This window comes from Prosopis cineraria, unplaced genomic scaffold (genome assembly GCF_029017545.1).
Source record: "Prosopis cineraria cultivar Desert tree isolate PC_DT_omini unplaced genomic scaffold, ASM2901754v1 PC11, whole genome shotgun sequence".
Lineage (NCBI taxonomy): Eukaryota > Viridiplantae > Streptophyta > Magnoliopsida > Fabales > Fabaceae > Prosopis > Prosopis cineraria.
This window is the reverse complement of record NW_026555342.1, coordinates 41,736,984-41,758,175: the sequence shown is the minus strand read 5'-3', so window position 1 is coordinate 41,758,175 and position 21,192 is coordinate 41,736,984. Positions and strand designations below refer to the sequence as shown.

Below are 21,192 nucleotides of genomic sequence, written 5' to 3'. Positions count from 1 at the left end.
GACAAGCTAATCTTGAGGAAAAAGTTCCAAGAAGGAGATCAAGTCCTCTTGTTCCAAACAAGGTTTATTCATAAGCATGCCAAGTTGAAGTCTAAGTGGGAGGGACCATATCTAGTGACCAAGGTGTTTCCCTATGGGTTTTGCAACTCTTGAATAAAGCCACAGGTTCCACCATGCAAATCAATGGTCACCTATGCAAGCTCTACAAAGATGCCAAATCACTTCAAAAGGAGGAGGACTTCTCTCAACATGTTTTTGAACCACCATGATAAGGTTGTATCTCTCCAACCTTGAGCTTTTACTTTCCTTTAATTGATATATTTAATGATAGGTATAGTTCAAGTGTGGGGGAGATGAACCTAGTAGGAAAATTAAAGTTTATTTGCTTTATTTACTTCTTTGTTTTGTGTTTTAGTTTGAAAAAAAAAAAGAGAATATCTGCACCACACTTTTGTTATGCATTCATTATTGATCTCACCTTATTTTATCACTAGTCTATACATACATTGAGGACAATGCATGATTTAAGTGTGGGGGAGAGAAATAAACATTTTGTTTTGTTTGTTTGGTTTTGCAAAAAAAAAAAGTTTTTTTGTTTTTTGGTTTTGCAAAAAAAAAAAAATAAAAAAAAAAAAAAATTGCTTTGTTTTGTTTTGTTTGAGGTTACTTAATTGCCTAGCTCTTGAATGGATATTTTGATTCTTGAGATGTGGTAATTTTTAGGATTGAATAGGTGTGAAGTGAATATTCTTTTACCTTGAATTAATGGATTAGAGTGGCATATTACCCTTTCATGGAAGAGGCTAAACACTCATGTGTGATTAATTCCTTAGTGATGTTACCCTCTAGAATTTGTTTCACTTCTTAATTAAGACCACATATCTCGCACTTGTTTGATAGGAGATGAGAGATGGCATTCATAAAAAATAGCCAAAAGCCAAATAGCCAACCTATTATCATTTATTATCCTTTGTTAGCCACTTTGAGCCTTTGGTTTGATTCTTAAAATAAAATATATATATATCTCCCCTATTTTTCCCCAGGAATGCATGTTACACTTTTATATGTCTTTTTAATATTCATTGCATGTCCTAGATCAAATGAGTGGATGCCTATTATTATTTTTCTATCATTACTCTTTATCCTTATTGCTACACCATTACATCCATTACTTCCATTGTTTTCAAAGAGTTAGGGGCAACCAAAAAAAAAAAACAAAGATAGATTTGAAAAAAAATATAGTAAAAAGAAAAGAAATAAAGTTGCTAGAAAAAGAAAAAAAGAAGAAGAGATAAAAAAAAAAGAAAGAAAAAAAAGTTGCCTAGCTCATCCATTCCATTTGTTTTATTATTTCTTATCATTTCTTTCCATCCTCATTGTGTTAAGGTGTTCACTCAATTGAGTTAGGTTATGCTTTGCATATTAAGGGGATATATCTTGATTTAGCATTATTTTGATGCTAACCCTATTTTTTATATACATGCATTTCTTAGACATCCTTTCATTACCTATATCACAACCTAATAAAGTCCACTTGATTCTTGATTGCAAGTGCTATTTAGTGATGGAGATGTAGAAGGGTTACAAATTATAGTAGGGTTTATCCTAAGAAATTTTGAGTGAAATTTAATACCTTATACACTTTGAGTGATGAGAGCAAACACTTAACCTAGAGAGGCTTACTCTTTGACATTGATTCTTGGTAAGGGTTTGTTTGTGATGTGCATAATTCTTTCCTAATTATTGCCACATTGATTGATAATTTGTAGAAGTTCATGAGCTAGTATTTTAGTGACTTGAAACAATGTTTTTCTCTTATTTCTTTGTCTTATAGTTTCTTTTGGGACCTTTTTCACTTGATTTTGCCCGGAGTGCAAAAGCTAAGTGTGGGGGAATTGATAGAACACATTTGTTACCCACTTTTATTTGTCAATTAGGACCATTTTATTAATGATTTATCACCTTCAAGTGCACACATTGCATTAGATTTGGAACTTTGCCTAAGTTTCTAGGTTCAGTGCACTAGGGGCATTTTGGTCCAAAAAATGAACTTTTGAGAAAATGTACAAGAAAAATTGACAAAGTGCATTTTATGTCCAGTTGATGAATGGTGAAATTATATTTTTAAAATTCATTTTAGTTTGGGAGTAATTAAATAAAAAAGTCAACACTTTCTTAAGTGTCTTAGTTTGTCCTAGTTTTTGGTTTGCCTTTGTGTGAAAATTTTTATATAATTTTGTGCAGCCTGAAACTTGGTTAATTTAATAAATTCTCCCTTCTAATTATGAATTTAATTCTGGACATGAATTAGATTTTATTATATCATATGCTATTTAATTGAATTATGTGATTTATGTGACATAGGTGGCATGTGACTTGTGCATCAATTGGGCAATTGAGGTCAACACTCCTTGAGGTCAATGGCTGATGGTTTGCACGTGAATTATGATTATTTTGAGGGATTAGATCAGCTAAAATGATGTGGATGACACATGGAAAATTAGGCACACATTGGAATCATCTACAAACCAATAGGAAGTTGCCACCTTGCAAGTGTGACAAGGCTCCCATTTACATTTTAATTTCTTTTTCCTTATTTTAATTAAGCTTCAGCTGATGGGAGACACCAAGGAGCACGCCATTTTAAGCCCCAAATGGGATCCAACACATATCTCATTCATCTTCCACATTCTCTCTCTCTTGTTCATAGTGTTCTTCATTTTCTCTCTTTGTTCTTCATTTTCCAGCACCCTAACCTCCATTTTCAGCCACCAAACCTCCACAAAACTCATACCATTCTTCTCCTCTCTTCATTTTCATTCCATCCCTTCCATTTTCACAAGGATTGAAGCTCATTTCATCATTCAAGAGCTATGGAGTTTGGCCTTCACAAGCAATCACTAGGGTTCTTGAAGATGAAGATTGGCTAAGTTTCTTTGTGGAATCCTAGAGAGATGAAGATGGAGGATGAGTCTTGAGCTTCAAATTGGCTAAGTTCTTTTGTTTCCTATCCTCTTCTCTTTTTACTAGATGGTTAGATTCCTTAATCTAGGGTTTAATCATCTTAGCTTATAAATTCTAATTTGAATTTGATGTTGATGTAAAGAGAGAGGATTGTTTCATTTAATTTCTTCCTTGGACAGCCATGACTGAATTTTGCCACTCTTTGTTTGGCACATAATCTTGTGTTTTTCAATTAGTGAATTTCTTGTGTTAATATTGCATAATCTTGTGGTGTTAATGCTTGTGTTGTTGAGTAGCTTGACATAATCTTGTGGTTGCTCAATTTATGTGTTTGACCATGGCTGTTGAGAGAGGATTTTGAGTGAATCACTTGGCTAATGTCTTCACCAATTGGTTAATTGAACTAGGGACTTTAATCTAAGACCTAGGGAGGTTAGCTAATTAGGTTAATTGGCTTAGGATAATTTTCTTAAGTCATGACAGCTTTAGTCAAGAGGAAAGGGAAGCTAAACTTAGCCTAATCATGAGAAGATAATGAGTCCAAAATCAACTAATCTCTAGGGTTCCATTATTGTAAAAAGGGAAGTTCATTTCACTCACTTTCACTAGCATTTTAATTACTTGCATATTAGGTAATTAGTTTAGATAATTAGCTAGGTAACTAAATTCCTACAAACTTTGGTTGATTTATTTCACTAGATAACTTTCAATTAGACTTAAAACCATTCCTTGGGAGATGACCTAGGGTTGGCCCTATATTGCATTAGGGTTAGCTTTAGTGTAATTTTGAGGATAAGCAACTAATTTCCTATCACACACAGTCCACAAAGATAAGTAACCAAACGTAGCTGAAGCTATGAAACAACGTGGACACACAGTCTATGGGATAATGCTGACTAAACGTGACTTGAAACCATGAAACAAACGTGAGTATATGCTTTGAATAACCATCCCTCTGTTCCACGTGCGTTAGCCATCGCATGGGGCTAGCACCTCCTATAAACCTTGCTAGCTAGGTGTACCATGGTGCGCCAGGGTTAAAAGAACTACCGTTAGCAACCAGTGTTCTGTAGAAAGTCTCCTTTTTAAAAATCATTTTCAAACATGCAAGAAAATATCACTTTCAAGATATAGTTCTCATTCTCAAAATCAAACTCTCATGAATCATTTCAAATCTTAAAGCTTGCCAGAATAATATTTCATAGCTAAGATACAAGCTTGTATTGGTTGAGTAACCAAGAATTTCCAAAGTAAAATAAACAAAGATGCCTTCGTCGATCTTCAAAATATATTTCATAAAAAATATATACATATACCACAATTTAATTAACTTTCATCATCGTTTTATAATTTCCAAAACCAAAATGATTTAATTAACAAAGTGTATGATAATCATCATAGTTGTTAAATGATTTATATGAAAATGTAATATTTTCAAAACCAGAACTACTTTGATTGAAGAAAATAAATGAGGTGCTATTCACTACCTGAAATTTTTTCAAAGTATAAGGTCCTCCTCTTACCACATTAATCAATTTCCTCTCCTTCCTTCCAACTTCCTATAAAATATATTAGGGCCTTAATAAACTTCTAACAATGCTAAAAAAAACTCTTCCAACAATAATACATACTCTCTCCCTCTCTGTCTCTATATATATATATATATATTTATATAATGACTATAAATTTAAAACTTTGGAACTAAGATTTGCACAAAAGTTCCTTCATAGACATAACTAATTTTCCAATCTACTCAAAAGAACCTCATAACATTTAAACCGTTTATTACATTATTTATCAACAATCGTTCATTTTCAAGAATTCACATAACTACAAGTTAATTTCACAATTAAATTTCCTTTGCAACCTTTAAGATAAGTTTATAGATCAATGACACCCATACAAACTGTGCTTGTTGCAATAATCAATGAAATTTTAGAAAGTACCAAAATTAAGTAAACTCTTCTAACATGCATTTCATCAATACCTTGTGGGCATGAACCTTTAAACTAATACCCATATCTCCCTCATCAATTTCACTTTCCAAAAATTATTAGCTTTAACAATCAAATCAAATTCAACTAAAACTCAAATGATATCATCAACATCTTTTGTTACACACGAGTTTCGACTTAAATCAAGCTTTTCCTTTATATCCGAACATATACGGTTAGGGCCAGCAATAACAGAGGAGAAGAAAGCATCATCCATCATAAACTCACACACATATGGAACTGAGGAAGGGAGATGGAAACTTTTTTTTCTTTTCTTTTTTTTACTCACTATAATGGTAGCAGAGGAATGAAGAAAAGAATTCAAAGCCCCCTAACTCTAGATTAGTCGGAACATAATAGGAAAGAGAAAAGATTTAGCCACACAAAAATGAAGGTAAATGAAGTCAGTGACACTAAAGAGGAAAGAAGAATAGCTCACAAAACAACCCTCCAACTCCAGTGGATTTAGTTCCTCACGCATCCACTGGCAACATACCGTCTACAATAAGGGAGGCAGGCAGAGAAACGAAAGAGGAGGAAGATTTGGAGCAACCACACAGCAGCATAGATGAAGCTCTCGCTCTTGTCGATGGAGAGCTAACTAGGGAGGAGGAATGACAAAGGATGTCGGTGAACATGCTAGAACTGGAGAAGAGCAGCAACTGAGGGTTCTCGATTTTTCTTCCTCTTCTCTCTCTGGTATCTGTCACGAATGTGAACAAGAAAAAAGGGAAAAAACTGTGGTGAGCAAAATGATAATTTAAAAGGCTGGAGGTATAAAATAATGCCCCACTAAAATTTAGGATCTGTAGGTGGGCAAGTAACATAACTTTCATTAGAATGAAATTCCTTTCAATATATTTTCCCTAAAAATTAATAACAATAAAATCAAAATATTTAATAATAAAATCAAAATATTTAAAATAAATTTTTAATTTTTAATTTAGATTTCAGGGTTATTACATCCTTGCATGAAGTATGTTCAGCCGGAGGACCAACCAACCTTGGATGTAATCTTCTTTAATTTCATATCCACCAAATCCAATCTTCCCTTCACACCATCTTTAGACTTGCTTGGTATGTCAAGAAGCATTCCAACAATACTATCACACACGTTCTTCTCCATATGCATAACATCAATACAATGTCTTAAATTAAGATGGCACTAATATGAAAAGTCAAAGAAGATAGATCTCTTTTTTCATATACTTTTTTCATTATTCTTTATAGTTTTTACAAAGGTAACATTGATGTCTTTTACCTGTTCATAAACCTACTCCCATGTTAATGGTTTTGGGTCAGTTTTTATGCTCTTGACCACTATAAAAAGCTTTCCTCATTTTATGATAATAGTGATCCTCTTTAAGAAATCTCCTGTGGCCAAGATAGACCATCTTTTTCCTATGATGAAGTTGATGATAGTATGTACCTACTTCACAAATCGGACATGCTTTATGCCCCTTAACACTATAACCTGACAAGTTTCTATATGCAGGAAAGTCATTTATAGTGCAAAAGATCATCGCATATAGCTTGAATACCTCCTTTCAATTTGCATCGAACACATCCACACCTACTTCCCACAACCTTTTCAAGTCTTTGATCAAGGGTCTTAGGTAAACATCAACGTCATTTCTCGGTTTCTTAGGTCCTGAAATGAATATAGACAACATGATATACTTGCGTTGCATGCACAACATGGGAGATAAGTTGTAAATCACCAACAGAACAGGCCAAGAACTATGTATGCTACTAAGGCTGCCATAACGATTTATGCCATCCGTACTAAGTCCAAGCTTAAGGTTCCTTAGATCACTACTAAACTTGGGAAATAAAGTGTCAGTTTTCTTCCACTGCTCTAAGTTAGCTAGATGTCGAATCTTTCCATCTGAAATCCTCTCATCACATGCCATCTCAAATTCTTCACATCCTTTTCATTAGCAAATAATCGTTTAAACCTTAGTATAATTGAAAGATACTATAGAACCTTTGCAGGAGCTTTGTTTTCTTTATACCATGATGTCTCAGATACTGGACACTTTTGCTCCTCTTTATGTTCTTTCCTATTTAGTATGCAATCATTTGGGCATGCATGTATTTTCTTGAACTCTATTCCCAGTAGGCATAGAATTTTCTTCACCTCGTAGTAATAAACTGGTAAACACATTTTCTTTCAGAAGCATTAATTTAAACAACTCAGGCATTTCTATGAAACTCTTATCGCTCCACCCGGATCTAGCTTTCAAGTTTACTAATTCCAACACTGCTTTTAATAGACTAAATTCTTCACACCCTAAATACAAAGGTGTCTTTGCATCACTGCATATATTATTGTATGCTTGAGATTGCTCAAAAGCCTCTTTACCAATATCATGGATCATGTCCTCCAACCAATCAACCATATCATCACTGTCATCAACAACAACATCAACATCCCGCAATTGAGATGTACTTGGCATCGGCATATTCAGCCTTTCATCATGCCATATCCACACTTTACAACTTTTGAAAAACCCCTCACAAATTAAGTGTTTATATATCTTATCTATACTTAGTTGCCTCTTATTTAAACAATCCCTACAAGGACAATAAAACTTTCCATTATTATCTTCATCATTGCTTTGACAAATTTCAGAAATCCCTTAACCCCATTAGCATACTGTAAGCTCGTTCCTTTGGCATCTATCCAACTATAATCCATGTTTAATTTGTCTTCTTAAAACATGACACAATTCATGGATTATCACTAAATCATTAGGATAGGGCCAAACGACAAGTTATATATTAAGAATGAGAAACAAGCATACTAATGCAATAATTTTCAATTTAATTTGAAAATTTTTAATTTTTTTTGAGAATATTTTTTAGAGTTGACTTCCCTCCTATCTAATAAGTATACGCCAGAGGGAAGCTAACTTTATATTTTTTTGGCCCTTTCCATATAAAATAAGGGGTAAAACAATAATTTTTTTAAAATAATTTGGCAAAATTTCTCCTAAAAATTGAACTTTTTACTAAATTTACATTTGAAAATATAAGAAGAAAATAATATTATTAAACTAAATAAACTCGCATGTAATGCCTAATGGCCTTAGGCCTCTATAAGCACTCCACTAGCATACAAACGATAAACTAGTAATGATGTCAGAACAATTTAATTTACATGAAATAAACAACCTAATAGAATTTATATAGGCACAACCCATTTCCTTATAGTAATTTTTAATTCATATTAATTTGTAACAACTTCCAAGCATCCAAATATGACTTCTAAATGATATTATATCTTATAAATTATCAACTACATAACTTGCAAGAATTCAAATTTCACTTAGGATTTCTCAATAACTTTTTAAATAAATTCCTTTACAAAAACTTAGTTTAGATTTACAAATAAATAATATCTAAGGTAGTTCATGCTTCTTGTGGGATTATAAGAGTCACTAGTACATAATCAAGCAAACCTTCCTAATAGGCATTTTATCAAATACCTTGCAAACATGAATTTTCAAATTTTAATATTATAGCCTCTTCTCTTCAAATTTCATGTTTGCAAGAATTTTACAATAATTCACACACATTTGTATATCCTAATAATTTCTCCCAAATAATTTTACAATGCCAATGCTTGAATAAATCCATCTTGCTTATACCTCTACCATCCACACATTCGCACAGCACATAGAAATGAAAAGGAAGGATTAGTTTCATAACAATTAATTCTCACCCACATGCACAAATTAAGCAAAGAGAGGAAAATTTCACAACTTCACCCATTAAAATATTCATGCACAGATTTGAAGGGCATAAGAGCTTGAAGCCCTCAAGCTTAAATCAGCAATGACAATAGAGGAATAGAGAAAGAACTCATTAATGGAAGCAAAAGATGATCTTACCCACGATAGTAGTTACAGTGACACATGGATAGAGGAGGAATGAGGATGAAGATTCTGACCACTCACAACACCAGCAACAGACGAATAGGTGAGCACCTGATAAACTTGAATGCATTTCAATGGATGAGCACATGATGAACAGAGAGGGCACCGTGAGAAGGAGATAATGGTGATGAGGCAAACTGTAAAGAATGAAGCACAGTGAGACTAAGAGAGATAGAGGTAAACAGAGGCAGATAGAGATGATGGGGAAGAGAATAGGCAGATAGAGGAATTTTTGATTTGGCGAGAAGAGGTGGATTGAGACAAGATGAGAGCGAGAAAAGGTGGACTGAGGAAACAAGGGTAGATAGTATTGAAATTTAAAACAATATCTACACTGGTTATAAGAAATAACCGGTTTAGATATGGAATAAATTGATTTAAAAAAAAATATAAAAGCATATCTACACTAGCTACCATAATTAACTAGTGTAGTTACGTCAAAAACAATTTTTTTTACAAAAATCACATCTAAACTGGTTACCCTACATAACTGGTGTAAATATGTTAAAAAGAATTTTTTTAAAAAAAATAAAATGAACATCTATGCCGGGTAGAAATAAACCCAATGTAAATGTTGATATCTACATCAGTTGCATATAAGAACTAGAATAGATATTGAATCAAACAAATTTTTATTTATAAAAATGTCACCACCTCTAATTTCTACACCGTAGGCATTATAACTAGTGTAGATAATAGGGTTTAGATATCTTATTTTTCACTAGTGAGTAATTAAGAACAAAATTATACTTTTATAAACACTGTCATGGTAGAAAAGAAACTATCATGATAAAAAAGGATAAAACCATTCACTTTTAAATCACTATAATGGTAGAAATTAAAATAGTCTATCATGATAAAAAGGAGTCAAACCAATTTTACAAAGATTTACTATCGTAGAAAGGAGTAGTCTACCACTATAGAAAGAAGTTAACAAGATAAATGAGACTTACCATGGTAAGTAGAAGTTTTCTAACTAATAATATGTACCAAAAATGAGATTCCACCAAAAATAGATGTTTATAAATCCAAAATATTAAGGTAAGCCAAAAAGGGTATTTAAATGTCATGCCCCAAAATAAAACATGACTGGCATGGGATATGTGTACTAAATACATATCCCTTAAGCCTTAATTCAAGAAACTTCTAGTTTGATATTTTCAACTCTTTAATAATAGGATTATAAATTCTTATCATGCTTTTCACATAGGTAAAAAGAATCATACACTAAAACAATAAATTTTTATAACAACAAATTTATAATAACTCATCAACAGGACCTCTACTCCTCAACAAAACAATCAATGTATATAAAAAGTCAAAATCCTATCTATTGTTAGTGAATAGGACATGAAGTAGACTGTATAAAAAAATAATAATAATAATACATAAGTTCACGTTTAGATCACATTGAAATTTGTATAAAGAAATTCTGCTACTTCATATCAACGATAAAGTCCTCAATAATTAACAAGAGATACAAGTCTAGTTATTATCTAAGTCCAAAATATTTTTCAATGGATAACATCCCAATTTAAAATTAAACAAAATAAAGAGAATGTGTTAGGATAGGCTGCTACCCAAGAGGAAGGTGAATTGGGTGATACTTAAAAACTGTTGAAAATTTGGGAAGAGTGAGGAGCTAAAGAGTGAAGGAAGAAGATAACACACTCGAGATTTATATTAGTTCAACCACAAACTTTGCCTACGTCTAGTCCTTAAGATCACACTTGAGATTTTCAACTAAAATCACAAGTTTTAATGGGTGCTTGCCACCACAGCATAATTCTAAAGACCAATCTTATCTTGATTCACTTAACAAACACTGTTACAATCCAGCAAGTTGTTGCAAACTCTTAAAAAGTCCCTTTTCAAGATTTTTGAAAAAATAGTATAAACTTTTTACAAAAGACTCTTTTAAAGAGTAGACAAGAATACAAATAAAAGCTTATAAACCTTTGAGAGCTTTTCATAATTCTTTTCCAGAATAATGAGTGAATGCAATAATTAAAAGCACAATTTGAAAGCTCTTTAAATGCATAAATGATAATATGTTTACTTAAAGATTATTAGTTCTTCTAATTCAAAATGAATTACTTATATAATTTTTGAAAGTTGATAGACCGTTGAAATAATGATTCTTTCTGTTAGGGCATTTTCTTGTGAGTGACTGTTATAATCATACATGATTTTTCACTGAAGAAGTTTCATAGAACTGAATGTGATGGATCATGCATGAACACCTTGTCTTCTCACATGTGGTTTTACACTTCTGAATAATCATTTAGTTCTGTGTGCCTAAACATGCGTGGTATCTCATTGCTCTCTCGTGTAGTCTAATACTGAAGAATATACATTCAGTTCTGGGTGCTAAAACTCACGTGGTACCATATTGCTCTCTTGTGCGATTTAGCACTTAAGAATATACTAGCATATCAGAATGATAAAACTTGCGAGTACACTATTTACTCTCACTCGTGGTTTTACATATAATAAACTATCATTAGTTCTGTGTGACAAATCACACTTGGAACCTCTACTCTCTTATGTGTGAAATGGCTAGTAGAATGCCAAAGCCATTTTATGTGATCAAAACTCACGTGGAATCAGAATGATATCACAAGTGAAATTGCAAGCAGTAATGCATAAACTTGCCTGATGCATATTCATATATGAAACAATGCAAAACTCAAGCAAGATTTGCATGACTAAGAGATATAGATTAGTGAATTAATGATCATACATGTGAACAATTTTAGCTTGACTTGAGAAGATTTAAAACTCAATAAAGCAAAGTGTGATTGTGCAACAAGTGACAAATCACATGTGGCTACCATCAGTTTCACATGTGATTTTGCACTTTGTCACAATATAATGAAGCACAGATGCATGGACAATAAAGCCTTTCGTGCTTGATTTTGCATACAGAGACAAAGCTTAAGGCAACATACAACACAAGTGTTTAATCACGTGTGAAGCACTTCTTCACACTCACGTGATATAGCTGTCAGTGTGCCTAACATGCAAAAACTTATGAGTGACTTGTAGAATTACATGTGATTCTGAGTCTCACCATACAAATCTTTTTCATGAGAAACCATACACAAGACATTTTGTGTTTAAGAAAAGTGATTAAGCTTTCTAAATTTTTGCATTGAATCTAAGAGAATTTAAATTACTTAACCTAAATCTTCTCTTGATTCTTCATACTCTTGAGTTTTGTCTTCATCCATGATTCTTAATATCTATAGACATAACAAATACCTCTTCTCTTGATTTTATAATCATCAAAATGCATGATCTAACATCTGTATTAATGATGTAATTAGGAATTTAATAGAAATATCCACTTGAAAATAAATTAGAAACCCATACCTCATAGGCCATAAGATTCTATGTAAATATGTAAATCATAGAGGAATGAATCGAAATAATGATGACATAGCATTAGAATTTCACTTACATGCTACAATATGTGTTTTAAACAATTAATAAATATGCGACTCATTTCAAAATCCATACATATAGAAATATAGCTCAACAAATATCATCTTGAATAAGTGATAAGCTTCAAATTCATTAATTTTTTAATGGAACTTGATCAAAATGATTAACAACTATGAACACAAAGTTCATGAAGATAAAAAACCAAAAATCATAGACACACAATCCATAAAGGTAAGTAACTAACAAGAACATCTTAAAGTCACGAAACAAGTGCAGGCACAAAGCTCATGAATAACAAGCATGGGTATATTGCTCATGAATACTGAGCTACTGTGGCTTAACCATAGCATGTCAAGGGCTAATGAAACTATTGTTAGCAACCAACATTTTGAAATTAGTCCCTCAATAAAAACCATGCATGCATGCATCTAAAAATTAATATTTTTATCTCTTCACATCATAATCATCACAAACAATTCATCTCTATTCTTCCACGCATGAATCATATTAATAAATCATTTCTCAACTTATGAATCAAAATTATCGATGATGTCAAATAATTAAGAATACCTAATCATAAAGCAATTTTATCTTTCCTTTGCAAAGTTTAATAAAATGAAAGTATTTCATTTTAAAATAGTAAAAAACAAAAATGAAGTTATATTAATATGCTAGTGAAAGTTTAACAATATGTAATAAAATCTAATTAGCTTATAAAACAATTGGGATGCTATTTACTTACCTGTAGAGTTCCCAAATCCAAATATGTACTTCTTTCAACTCCTATTAAATTTTTCTTCTTCCCAACACTCTATAAAATCCCTTCTAACATTAACACAATCATAGTCAGCTTAGATACTTTAAAGTTTTCCAAAACACCATCATTTATATCACAATGTTTTTCCATAAATACTTCAGCCATAGCTAATTATTTAATCAAGAGTATGTGTTCACACCACCCTTAATCACTCTATTAATCCATAATTCTTCCGTTATCCATTTTATTGAATAGCTTATGTGCATCCTAAAATTAAGTCATAAAATAGTACCACAGTTTATATATTCACAAATGTACAACTCTCAATAAATTAACTAATTTCACATATAAATATCAATCAAGCCACTTGGAAAATACATAATCAAATAAAACTTCTTCTAACAGGAATTTTATCGAACATCTTGTAGGCATTAACCTTTAAATTTAATTATAAGCTTCTCTTTAAATCTCATTCCAACAATTTTCCAAAAATTTCTTATATTCTTATTTGAATTAATCATCTTCCACATTTTCACTCCTTCAACCAAACATTCAATTGACAAATTGAAAAAAAAAATAAATCTATCAAGCTTCTCATAGATTGAATGAAAGTTTAGAAAATACATACTCAAACAAAAATCCTATTCCAAGACTATAACTTAGATAAACCTCAAATTTTCTCCCCCATCTCAGCAGCCAACAATCATAATCCAAGAAGAGAAGAATAGAGCAAGTCTTTCATACCAAACAATAGTGACATCGAAGGAAGAAGAGAAGAACTCAGTGAAGATGAAAGACGAGCTTTCACTAGTCCAAAATATGAAGTTTATGGGGTACTTTTTACAACAGTTGGAAGGCAAACAATGTAAAAAATAAAGGCGGTGGTATTTTTGTAATTCTGTTGAAGTATTTGACACTTTTTACATCGGGTAGACCTCCACTTGGTGTAAAAAACTAACTTTTTACATCAGGTAGACTTACTCGGTGTAAAAAGTAACATTTTTACACCGGGTGAGTCTACTTGGTGTAAAAAGTGGGTTTTTTACACTAGGTGGCCATGCATTCGGTGTAAAAAAGTTACCATTGAATGGGAAGATTTGGTTTGACTTTTGTCAAATAATCAGCTTACCACATCACACATTGAACTATTTATAATGTAAAGCATATTTTTCTTTAATATAATTGTATTATTGTAAGTAAATTTAATCATCAAGTTTAGTAAACTGATATAATTGCATTGTTGTAGGTACCTTCATCACTTGTGCATTATATCGGGCAAAAGTGATAAGTTTGGGTTTCTTTGCCCTCATATAAATTTTTTTTATTTTCTTGTATATAATTTTCAACATCGGCTTTATAACCGATGTAAAAATTTTTGTTTTTACATCGGGTTTATAACCGATGTAGAAAGATGGACTTTCTACACCCCCTGGAACAATATTGTTTCTTTAACTGCTGTAAAAAGTTATTTTTAATTGCTACAAAAAGTCATTTTTGTACTAGTGTTCACACCAACCCATGGACGATGCCAATGAAGAAAGAAGGAGAAGGTCTTCGACTTGCAAAAACAATTAGAGAGTAGAGGAGCAGAAAGGAAACGAAGAGCTTAGCAAATCCAAATCACAAAGGGGGGGGAAGAAGAGTAGTGGCAAACAGAGTTACCCTTGCCAGGTGATACTGAGGATATATGGAGGATGAAGGGGAGGACAACGCAAAGGGTTGGGTGTTTTTTATTTAGTTGAAGTTCTCTCTCCTTCTAAACTATTGTGGAGCATTGAATTGGATTAAGGAAGAAAAGGAAAAATTATCTTAATGCTGTTGAGGACAGAGTGGTGATTTCTAAAGGTTGAAAAAATAATAAAACTCCTTGCGACACTTCTATGATTCAAACTTAGGACTTGGTAGATGAGTTGTCAACATAATTTCCACTAAGTCAACAATCCTTTTTGATATATCTCATCACAAAATTAATAAAATTATATTCAAAATAATATTTCATTAATTTTAGTCGTTACTATCTCCCCCTCCCCTTAGAGATTCAGTCCTCTAAATTTAAAAAATGCAATCATATGCCTCAGTAACATAACTTTGATCATTATCCAAACTTTATGTTGTGTTATAATGTGAGCGATTAATTTAAGAGAAAATACTCCAATCCCTACCTCATCCAAAGAGCACTTATCACTTTTAAACAACAAACCTAGTCTTGCTTTGTGGAAGTTCAAGTAATCCCCCTCACAAGTTCTTCAACCATTTATGAATAGCATTAGAAGAGTTGAATAGGTAGAAGCTATTACACTTCAATTAATTTCTCAATGATATTTTCTCAAGCCGATATATAGAATAGTAAGTATATCCAATGGAGCAAAATAAACATGTAATTAATTACATGTCTCTAATGCTTTGCTTCTAAAACATTACACCTCATTTGCAGTCACAACAATTCTCAGTCTTTGGATTGGACAATTATAATTATACAATTCATTTAATAACATGAAACTTAATCCTTGAACATGTAACAGCAAGAATAGTACTTTCCTCTAATTTCAAATCAAGTAAAATACCTACTTCTTTAAGATTTAAAAAAAAATTTAAGCATCAAACCATTACCTTATGGAAAACTAAAGTTAAAATGATCAATTTCTTGGGTCAAAGAAAAATTCACATACCTAAAAAAGGAGATATAAGTTTCTCATACAAAATTATAGCCACATGAGCATTTTCTTTTTCTTTTTCGTTTTACGTTGAAAATAAAAAATATACATTACCTTACCCACAAGCCTTCTTTATAAATAACATAATCAAACAATCTTTCAAGCTTACACCAAAACGTAAGTGCAAACAATCAACTAAAACGTTTTTTCAAAAGAAAAAAATTAAGAGGTTCCAGAACAAGTCAAACAATTGATTTTTATATTTTATTGGATACAGAACAAGTCAAACAATCTCTTCAACACATTAAGAGGTTCCAGAAACAGTGAAATGCATCCTTGTAATTGATTTTCTCAATCTAAAATAAAAATCCACATATGCTTTCAGCCAAAGAATATATCTATGATCATTCAGACGTTGCTAAGATACAGATTTAGAGGAAGATATTTATGGAGTGGATTACAAAGAATTCCAGCTGGTGACTCATAGGAAAAAAGTGGATACAAAAATCTACAAAAGACAAAAATAAAAAGAAAAAGCAAGATAGAAACCAGAAAAGAAAAGAAGACAAGCTAAAAGTAAAAAAGTTGCTAGAAGACAAGCCGAAAGCAAAAGGCGAAAGAAGAAAGCAAAAGCAAAAGTCTCGAGAAAACAAACACTCGTGGCAGACAAAAGCAAAAAAAAAAAAAAATCACAGGTGAAAATTAAAAGTAATATAACTATAATTATAAGAAAAATAATTAAAATTTACCAATCAAGAAATTTTGAAGTTCTATAAATTTAAAAGTACTTGATGCTTACAGGCATTGGGTTTTTTTCACCTCTCTCACTCTTGTGCTCCATCCCTCTCACCTCTTACTTGTATTTTCCTTCATCCTTTCTTCCGCCACTTCCTTCATTGTAAGCATCCATTGTACCTCTCCTTTTATATTAATAAAATTTCAAGTTTTTGTACTCTTTGACTTTTATACGCAAGATCCCACTTCTCATCTTGGTATCAAAGAAAATATATGAAGATACAAAATAAGGAAGATTAGAACTAGGAAAATTTTGTGAGCAATATAGATTTAAGAAAATTCAAGCTCCATCTAGAAAAAATAAGAAGAAAAATTATACACAAATACCTTATAGAAAACATAGAAAAAATAAACAATATTTTCCTCAAAAATATAAAAAAACCTTTTAGAAAAGATAAATCTTTCAAGAAAGATAAATATGAAAAAGACAAAAAAGATAGTGTGTTATAGATGCAGTAGATTTGGTCATTATTCTAATAAATGTAAAATAGAAAAGAAAATTAGAGAGTTATAGATAAGCATAGAAAACAAACAAAATTTGTTAAGAATTATGATGGAAAGTGATTCGAAATCTGAAGAAGAAAAAGAAGTGTCATGCCTAAAACATGGGAGTGACCGGTAAAGAATATATATATATATATATATATAACCCATATCCCTCAGCCTTAATTCAATAAACTTCTAAATTAATATTTTGAACTTGTTAATAATGAGATTAGAAAACTTTTACTGCATATATTATAAACAAAAAGAATCATATACTCTGTAAAAATTTAACAGAACCTCCAAATTTTTTACAAAACAACAACAACAACAATTTATAATAGATCAACAACAAGGAACTTCACTCCTTAACAACAATCAACTAACTTATACAAATGGATAGAAAACTTTTACCGCATATATTATAAACAAAAAGAATCATATACTCTGTAAAAATTTAACAGAACCTCCAAATTTTTTCAAAACAACAACAACAATAATTTATAATAGATCAACAACAAGGAACTTCACTCCTTAACAACAATCAACTAACTTATACAAATGGGTTGAGATCCTAGCTATATCAATGAAGAGCACATGACCAAACTATAAAAATAATAATTAAGCTCACAATTAGACCAAGTAATTAGATTTATCCAAAGAAATTCTTCTACTTTAATTCAGCGGTAAAGCTCTCAATGATCAACTGCAGATATAGGTCTAGCTATTGTCTAAAGCCAAAATATTTTTTAATGAATAACATCCCAATTATAGAAATTAAAGAATAATAAAATAAAAACATAATAAAGGAAACATGTGACTACTTCAAAGAAGTAATTTAATATAATGTAAACACCTTGTTTCAAGATAAAATAAAAGAAAAAATTCCGTGACTTGGCCATATAAACAACAATATATATCCATCATTACTCATTTTCAATTTGCATAAACATAAATATAAAATCAACATCAAATCATGAATCATTAGAATAGTAAAATGAAGATTCTAGTAAACTTGTAAATAAGAATCAAATAAAATCATATATATAATATATGACTTAAAAATAAAATTTTGTTTTATTGGGACTTTACCAGAACAGATAACAAACATGGATATACAGTCCACAGAGGTAAATAACTAAATGTGATTTAAGCCACAAAGACAAACGTGGGCACACTGTCCAAGAGGATAACTAACCAAACGTGGCCTAAGCCATAAAATCAAACATAGGTACAAGACCCACAAATAACAAACATGAGATTAGAACTCATGAAAATAGAACTAGCTAGTCATTGATCATGGTGCGCTAAGGGTTAACAAAGCTGCTGTTAGCAACCATTGTTCTGTATATAGTCCTTTTAAAAATAATTTTTGAACATGTGAGAAAGTAATCACTTTCAAAATATAAATCTATTTTTTTAATATCAAACTCGCAAGAATCATTTAAATCATCAATCTTCTAAATATGAAAATTCATAATTGTAATATAATTTTCTTCACCAATTTCCATGATCGTCGATCTTCATCAAATAAAAGATTGCTTGAATGTGTAAAAACATTTTCTTAAATCTAAAATGTACCTTTTACAAGAGGATGTACATACACATAAAAAAATTTGTCTATCTTTCACTGTACATACTATGACTCCACAAGCTAAGGTAATTTCATTAAAAAAAATATGTCCAACACTTGAAATAGTACACATGATCTATTTAAGAAAAATAATACTTTAGTAAAAAGAAATTTATTAGTAAATTAATTGGGATGTTATCCACTTACCTGTCATATTCACAAATCCAAATATTTACTTCTTTTAACTCCTATCAAGTTCCTTTTCTTCTCAACACCCTATAAGATATAAGAGGATTTTCAATATATAGATTTTCTACAAGTTCAATAAATCCCTTCCAACATTAACACAATCATAATCAATTTATACGATTCAAGTTTTCCCGAACACCATCATTTATATTGAAAAATTCCTCTAAAATATTTCAGCCATAGCTAAACATTTGATTGAGATATAATCCTCTCTCAAACCTTTCAACAAACACATGGTGTGCATCAATTCCTAATTTAATCAATTGAGATTCTTAACCCTTGCCCAATAATTTTCAATATCAACATTTAGATTTATCATACTTTCTAAATTCATATCCCATCAAGAATTAATTTAAACTCATAAAATCCAAACCCACAACCATCCTCCTCAAGCAATAGCAAAAACAATGGAATTATTTATCAAAAATATCCTCTTTAAACCTAAATTTCATTTTGTCCGAATCCAATTTACTCTCCCATTTACGCATCAAGCAAGAACAATGAGAGTGCATCAGTTTCCCCCTATCCAAGTAACCCATTCATCACAATTAGTTGTTACCATAAACCAACGTCCATTCATCAAATTTCATTAAACACTTCATGTACATCCAAAAACCAAATTATGAAATAATACCATGGTTTATAAGTTATCAACCATACAACAACCAACATACTCTTTAAATCTCTTTTCAAAAATAATTTTTTGAACATTCAATTAAATTTTCTATGCTTCCAAAATTCATCTCTTTATCTAAAATAAATTTAAATCCACCATATCAGTCCTTAGTATATTGAATATAGTCAATAACTCCACTTCAACTCTTCTAGATACTTTATCAAACATCTAGAGTGCATTAAAAATTCAAAGTATATCATCAAGCTTCCTACTCTAAAAATTTCAAACCACTTACAGCTTCCAAACAACTTCATAAATTTAAATCTATTGAGACCAATACCCAAATCCTTCATACATCATAATAGATCATGATTGAAGAATCAAATGTGCTACAAAACACAGTAGAAAGGGAAGGTTTCTTTGAGCTTACCCACCATGCAAATAGGAAAAAGAAGGAAGAAGCATAAATAGAGATAGCACAGAGACAACACAAACAGGGAAAGACATGGAAGAATCTGGAAACCTCTGGCAGTAAAAGATCTCCTACTTCACACACGCATAGGCAACGTACGGATGAAGAAGAATCCAGAATCTAGCAACACATTGACACCTACAGTAAGACTTGAATGAAAGAGGGATTTTTTTAATGCAAAACAGAGGGAGAAGTGAATCAGGTGACCTCGGATGATGATGTCTAGAAAATTGCTTACCCACTTGCTCTCATTGGTGACGAAGGGAGGAGAATGAAAAATGAAAGCTATGGATGATCGAAGCGCGCGCGCTCTCTCTTTCTTGGTTGCACACACTCCAAATGGTCATAGAAATGGAGAATTTCGAGAATAAAAATTTGAAAGTGGGTTTATGTTTTGTTTTTTTAGGGGAATTTGGGTACTTTCAAGAAAGTGAAGCAAAATAAAATTTCGTCATTTGCATTATATGGATTCCAACCCATAACTTAAAGGAAAAGTTACCATCCAACTTTCCACTAGACTATCGATGTTTTTTGTGATTTTTGTTCCAAAATTATAAAATAAGATCAAAATATGCTATTAATTAATTAATTTTTTTCAAGTCATTACAAGAAGAAGAAGAAATAGAAAAAATTTTGAACATTAAAGAATTAGAAAATGATAGTGAATCATCATCTTTAGAAGAATCTGAAGAAGATTGCATAGGAAAAGGAATTTGTGGCTATACAGAAAAATTGATAATAAACATTTTGGATAGAGAAAATTTAGAATTTTGAATAGAAATTATAGACAAAATCCAAGATGAAGAAATTAAAGACAATATTTGCTTAAAAAAAACATTATAGACATAGAAGAAAAACCTCAAACCTCTAAAGATTCAATAAGCATAAAGGATATATTAAAAAGATTTGAGCCAGATCAAGTTAATCCAGTAGGAATAAAATAATTACAACAAGAAATAGAGCAAATAAAGCAAGAAATAAAAGAATTAAAGGAAAATTAATCTCAAAGAGAAATAGAATTATTACAAATAAAAGCTTTAATAGAAACAAATAAATCTTTTAATAGACAAATTGATAAAGATGAATAAGACATAAGTGAAATCCCAACAGACATAGACCAAAATAGATATATGAATATAATCTCACAATGAACTTATAGAAAATAAGTATTGTCAAGTGAATTTAGTAATAAACCAAGAATTCTCTAGAAATATAGTTGTCTTGATAGATTCAAGAACTCCGCCTAT

General features: G+C 31.2%; 1 long non-coding RNA gene across 5 annotated transcripts; it reads right to left on the bottom strand.

Moving 5' to 3' along the window:
- Positions 1–4,998: 4,998 nt before the first annotated feature.
- On the bottom strand, positions 4,999–20,374 carry LOC129285536 (uncharacterized). 5 transcript variants are annotated; one of them, XR_008587241.1, is made up of 6 exons: positions 20,184–20,374; positions 19,997–20,083; positions 18,816–18,884; positions 16,557–16,745; positions 8,855–9,036; positions 4,999–5,652 (listed from the first exon to the last, which is right to left on the bottom strand). It is a non-coding gene; the product is annotated as an uncharacterized LOC129285536 (long non-coding RNA). The 5 variants fall into 5 exon arrangements; XR_008587242.1 differs by lacking the exons at positions 16,557–16,745; positions 18,816–18,884 and having other exon boundaries at positions 20,153–20,372; XR_008587240.1 differs by lacking the exons at positions 16,557–16,745; positions 18,816–18,884 and having other exon boundaries at positions 19,997–20,094; positions 20,184–20,372.
- Between the last annotated feature and the right edge of the window lie 818 nt (positions 20,375–21,192).